This window comes from Talpa occidentalis, unplaced genomic scaffold, assembly GCF_014898055.3.
Source record: "Talpa occidentalis isolate TD23 unplaced genomic scaffold, MPIMG_talOcc4v2.1 talOcc4.3, whole genome shotgun sequence".
Lineage (NCBI taxonomy): Eukaryota > Metazoa > Chordata > Mammalia > Eulipotyphla > Talpidae > Talpa > Talpa occidentalis.
In genome coordinates this window covers 144,347,656-144,354,583 of record NW_023603184.1, presented here as the reverse complement: position 1 = coordinate 144,354,583, position 6,928 = coordinate 144,347,656, and positions in this window count along the sequence as shown.

Sequence of the window (6,928 nt, the reverse complement as noted above, 5' to 3'; positions counted from 1 at the left end):
CATAGCTCTGGGCTCCTTGCACATACTTGGTATTTATGTTAATGAGAATATTTCCAAAAATTTTAATGAAATAGTTTAAGAACCATTAACATTACAGTATCAACTTATTTTCCCCTAAGCTGACCACCCCCCCCCCAAAAAAAAACCCAACTCATTCATCCAAGCAACAATTACTGAATAGTTAGGATCTGCCTAACCCAAGGGTGGTCACAGCAATCCAGGGATAAGAACAATTTCTAGAAAACTATAACATGAATTAAAAGACTAGGAGTTTTGTATACACAAAGGCTCCCAAATACCCACTTTCAGGGATTAAGTTATGGACCTACCTGATCAGAGATGCTGGAGTGAATACACACTTAAAGGTTGTTCAAGCGAGGGGGGCAGGGACAGACACCATGTTGCAGACTTACTGCTGAGAGCGGTTTTCACTGCTCCAAGCCTTCATCTGGTAACTGCAACAGAGATCACAATGCCTGCAACGTCTAAACACAAATATCTGGTCATTTAAGGTTTATAGACCCTTCAACCGCAGGACTAGTAAAGAAAGATATAGTCTGACCAAAAAAAAAAAAAAAAAAAGCTATCATAGAGCCATTAAAAATTTGATTTTATACTCTTATGATGGGAAATGTACTATAAAATATTAAAAATGTAAAGCTGATGACACTGCATTTACACAAATTTTACAAAAAACAGAGTCAAGGAAAATTCTACATCCTTTAAAATGTTGATACTGGCAATCTCAGGGTGATGAGGCTATTTTGGGGCCGTGGGTTTCCTCTTTTAAGTTTTCTCTAATGAACACACCTTACTTTTGTAAAAAAGCATAACAGCAGACCTGTAAAGTGACTACCTTTAAGTTTTCAAAGGTAAATGGTTAGGGTATAAGAAGGTAAACACCATTGGCTCAAAAAAAGCAAGCAAGCACAGGAAACCGCAGCCCTCTTTAGTCAGTTCCTGGGGCTGGGACTCCCCTGGGAAGCAGGGTGCATGTGTGAAGGCGCTTCTGGGCCAACCGCTCCAATGTGGATCAGCCTGGTTCAGCCATCACCAGCAAGTACTTCAGGTGACCTCAGGGCTGCAGAGCCCCTGCCCAGTTCCAGGCTCCACGCTGACACCCAGGCTTCTGCTTTTCTGGTTCACAACACCCTCTGTGGCCAGAAAGTTTGCTTGTGATAAACTGTGTTTGTTTGACTCACTCGATAAAGGCCAGGTCAGGATGTGATGTCAGGAAAGATTTTTTTTTTGGGGGGTGGGGGTACATATTTGCCATTCTCTCAGATTGCTGGCTTTCCATAATAAAGAATGCCTTATGGATACAATTCAAGTCCCTGTCATTGTTTCCTGCCAGTGACAGGCAGTTCAAACACAGCATTTCCGGCTACACCTCCAGAGAAAAGGCCTGCCCCCTTCACACCAGAGCAGCATCTGATGCCCAATCTTGTGTTATTGTTATAGGGCAGCCGCTTTATGGTGACCAATGCAAGAAAAATTACTTTGGGCTGGTCAACCACGGGTGAAGCTTGGAAACCACATTGGGCACCAAGCTGTTATAGGGCAGCCCCAATATTGAACGGGTTGCCTGGATGTGGGTCCTCACTGGCGTGCTTAAAAGGGACTTATTAATACTCTACTACAGGCACACATAAAAGGTTAATAAAAGGTTTATTTACAAGGGAAAGGGAATTAAGGAAATGTACAACTCAGGGAGAAAATAGGGAAATAAAGTCTTTAATGCATCCTACCCGATCAGCCGACCTGGAAACCCAAAGGCTCTCTCCGAGCTGGCCGAACCCTGCGAGCTGGCAGGGAGCCAAAATGGGGGAACCCCTCCAAAGCCCACATGTCTGGCTTTATACCCACCTGGCTGCTTAACCCCACCCTCCGGTCCCAGCCACCTTCCCTTTGGTGGTGATGGGATTTGGAGTGGGGAGGGTGGAGTCCACAAAGCCTGTATGGAAATAGCTTTAGGACATCCTTTTCCCCCTAACATTATGAGATCAATACTGGCATATTTCTTTACTAATTAATTCCTTTTTTAGTAAATAAAACACCCTCCACACACTCATTCCTAAAACCGTATTAAAACTAAACATGCCTGAATTTAAATGTGCTTTGCCATAATTACTAATTACTTCATGTTTTTCCCCTAAATTTACCTTTTAAGATTCTCTAGAGCTATTAAGCAAATTAATTTTTGTAAAGATTTAAAAACCTAAATACCCCAAAAAAAAAAAAAAAGGCTTATCTAGGAGACAGTACATAAACCAGAGGTCTTGACTTGAATACACATGCAAATCATCTGAGATGTGTCAAATGCAGATTCCGATTTACTACCTGGGAGATTTTGCTTGGCCAACAAACTCCCAGAAAAATGACCATAACCATCTTCAATATAATCAGTACAACATATAAACTGCAGAAAATTCAAAAATGGAAGTACTCACACACACACACACACACACACACACACACACACACGCCCTCCGGAAAATACTAAGTGTCTTCAAATAGAAGCTTCTCCATCAATTGTGGGGTACCCACAATACATGACCTCGACTTCCTTCTGCTCCCTAAAATATGTTTAACCTTTCCCCTCAAGTCTTAAAGTCTCCTGTTCCATCAACGCTACTGCTCATTTGTAAATCTGTTGCACGCAGCCATCCTTTCCTGTCCGCGAGGGACATTGGCACACCTCAGCCTGGTTCCTTCTGGAGTGGCGGGGAAGGTTTCTGAGCACTAGCACCCAGTCAGAGCTGAGCTCAATGCTCAGTTCTACCACTTGAGTGAGTAAAGCACTGCCTTGGTCTGCTTTGTCTGGTAAAATAGGAATCACTCCTACATGAAAGGATTTGAGGACTGTAGGAACTGCTTAAAAATCATTTAGCAAAACAGCACCAAATTAATACCCACCAAGTGGAAACTACTGATGACATATAGCATTACACAGCAGTTCTCACACATCACTTCAAAGGTCAAAACTGTCCTGATTTTAAAGGTCTTATTTCTAAATAGGGAGAAATTCAGAATACTGGGAGTCTCAAAATGGCCCACTAGAACTTGCAGCTTCCTGTAAGTTAAAATTCTCAGTTCAGGATGTTGAGCATCTTACCTGGAAGGCCTGGTAATTCCCCTGTCCTCTGAGAGCATTACCCAAATAGTTAATAAATCAAATAAACCATAAGCTTGCAAGGAACTGTATTGTTGTACAATACAGTAAGCATTGTATTCTATAAATTTCAGATACTCTTCTGTGATACAATGGGAAATTAGTCTGAATTGACATTTATAACCTTAAACATTTAAAATATTTAAAATCCGAAGGTTCCGTAGAATTCTATTTAGTTTACTAAAATTCTCTTAAAAACCTTAGAAGTTAATGCGGAGTACATGAAAGAAGTATTTGAAGACAGAGGATCAAGAAACTTGCAAAACTGGTAAAAACTGCAATTCAGACTCAAGATGCCTATCACATTCCAGTACAAGATAAAAAAATACACACCCACATCCAGATACATAATGAAACTAACACATGGGAGAAGTGTCATATCTGTGTGCAGCTAATACAGGACCGGGAGAAAAGACGAGCTTGTGAGCTTAATATGGCTAATTCAACTATTATCTAAGTAATCATTCTCTGTTAAAAAAAAAAAAATTACAGAACTGTTCAATATTAAGGAAATTTGGCACTAGTCTAGATTTGGAATTCCATTACAGGTAAGGTTACTCAGTCTAAGAGTTAAATGACCTCATTAAGTTCTCATTCTTGCCTCTGGAAACTCAAATCAGTACAGAATGAGGTGAATAAAAATATCAACTTAGATGATAGTTAATATTCATTTAAGTTTTAAAGCAATTCACCAATAAGAAGATGCAGCTTGTAAGTCCCAAGGAAAATCACCTTTACCAGTGACCAAAGAAACAAAGTAAAATGAGGTATTACTCCATATCCTTAAAATTAACCATCTCTGCCACCTGAAGGTAGAAGTCAAAATGTCCCACATGCCCTTTCAGCATTTACAAATATTAAAACACTCCCGTAAAATTGTAATTTAGTTGAAAGGATAAAATGTTAATCCTTATAAGCCAGTAGTGCGATTTTATAAGAATTTATTCCAGGACATAATACATATGAAAGATGTATATATACAGCAAGATATTCAATTAACATTACATTATAAAATGATAAACATGAAAACTACATAGCAATATAATATTTGGATGTCTGTAAGTTAAGATGTACATTGGTCGGTAACTTCATTTCTAAGAAAACATAACACCAAATCAAAACGTAAAGGCAAAATTCCTGTTAACAAATGAAAACTACCTCAGTCTCCACCCTGGAGATGCAAACACCATGCAAGGAAACCTCAGAGGCAGGTCTGTATTTGAAATTGAAACAAATCCATGAGATGTCAGGAAAAAGGTAACACATAGCATGATTCCATTCTCTGAGAGGTTTTTAATAGTTACTTATACATGGAACAAGATCCAGATGTACTTACAAAATATCTACACAAGATTATCTTTTTAAAAAATAATTTCATCTATTTTCAGATTTACAATAAGCAGTTAATTTCACATTCAGGAAAAATAAATGTATCCAGTTTAGAAGACAAAAAGTGCAATTAAAAATTAACTGGCTATGGAGCACAACACAAAATGTCCCATGGCAAGAAGCAAATGCTTGTGAGTTTTTTTTTTAAACCCATACTCATTTAAAAAATGCCGAAGTAGGAGCTTCAAAATAGGACTGTTGATAGAGGATGAATTTAGACAGTATTTTATTTTTCCCACTAAGTAGCTATACAATCCTGAACATCTATGTTCCTGTGACCAACAACGCCTGGAAGCGCTGGCTGCTGTGGCCACTGAATGAAATCAACAACCAAGATGCATGTCACAGACGAGGGCATCAACAGTAGCCGTTGTATTAAACTACGCATTGCTGACACCAGCTAGTTTTGATCAACAGAAACACCAATTTCTTATATTTAACCTAGCAGCTATTCTGAAATACTCAGTTCTAATTCTCAAAGTTAATTACTAACTTAAACATGTGTTCCAGATGGCTGGCAGGAATGAGGTTTTGCAACAGGGTGGTTTGACCATTTGGAAGAGATCTCATTTTAAATTGGGGAACTTGGGAACATCTAAGTAATGTGACCAAACACTAGATAATGGCATTAACTCAAGACCGGCTCACTGAGACCTTGACTATGGGGTCTAGCCTAGTGCTTCTCAGCCACACATGCTCTAGTTCAACAATGCCTGTCAGCATACCATTCCATGCAAAAGAAAAAAAATAGATTAAAAAATGTGAAAATAAAAGACTAATTACAACATTACCTTCCCCCAGTGAGAGGGGCCAGGTTTCAGTGAAAATACTGATGTTAAAGTAAATTTTCTTCTGTGTTCTGGTGGTTACTAAAAACAATTTTAACAAAAATAAAAATGTAGAGCATTGGGACTGATTCACAACAAATATGAAGATTTAGAGTGTGAAGTAAGATTAGGGTCGTGAAGACTGTTCACTATTTACCTTTTAAATTTCTATAGACACAGTAGGTAAAAGCCAATTACAATAAGTCTTAAAAACAACCCAGATCAACACGTCTGGGGACAGGAGGGGCAGGGGGGAACACATCAGCCTTTGAGGAAAAGAAATATTAATATCGGAAGTTCCATAACAAGCATGTGCTTTCAACAAATACAGGTGTTTTGAATGTAAAAAGCAGACAAATACTGATAAAGCAGTTACTAATGTAAGGTTAATGGAATAGAAAAAACTAAGCTGGAAGCAGATGCGTGAGCTAATACAGAGAAAAAAAGATTCTTCCAATATTCCAGTTATCTCATTATATAATGTGACAAAGAGGCTATCTCAAATGGTACACAAATTCAAGTCTTTATTTTAAAAAAATTCAACAGTATTTCACAATGAACAAAAACGTATTAACCAATTTACAATACAAAAAAGGGCTTTAGAAGTGAGTATCGGAAGCAGCCTGTAAATTTTCATACAATACCTAAAACCACCTCCTGCAGTCTGGTCCGCCTTCCTACCTCTCAGCAGGCTGAGCTGCTTCCTTTCAGCCTTCTCAGGGGATTCTTGCTCCCTGCTCCTAGCTTTCCGGTGGGAAGGTACTTTTTCTCTCAGCTACTAGGAATGTCATTCCTCATAAACACACTATTCCAGGGGGCAGATGCTGCCCTTAACAATGGTAAATACATTCACTGGACTTAGGTCTTGTGAGGAATGAAATCAGAACTCCGTTACTATTCCAGTCGTTTCTAAGGCAGAGAGGCTAATTTTGGAAAAAAAAAAAAAAAAAAAAGACTAAAATAGGTGGTCATGCCAAAATAGATTTTGCTATAGCAAATCTGAACTTTCTTTGCTTAAAAATCAGGTCTATTCTAAGCTAATGTAAGGAAGGTACAATACCATCTAGGATCAATAGAAAATAGCCTCAAACTTCAAATTAAGGAACTTCAAGAATCATTCATAGGGACAATAGAAAAATTAAGGTGCAAAATCGAAGTGAATTTGCACCATCTTTCAACATATTGACTGAATGCCTTCATACTTCAATCACAAAACATGTTTTTCCCCCCAAATCTTATTTTAAGATAATCAAGTTGAGAGACTTTTCCTTCCTCAAATGGAAGAATGTCCTAAATGGAAGCACAAGATCATTACACAGCTGGTGTGCCTCTAAACAAAATGTCTCTCTATATTGAGTTTCCAGTCAGGCAGAATCGAGTCATCTTCATATATGCATAAGGATATTCTCAATGCAACAATGCTTTTAGTAGAAAAAAATCTACAAATGTTGAAAAGGGATGTCCAGATAATGATACCTTGGAGCCATTAAAGTAATGAGCCAGGTAGGCAATGTGGAAAGGCAACCAAAATTAACAAGTT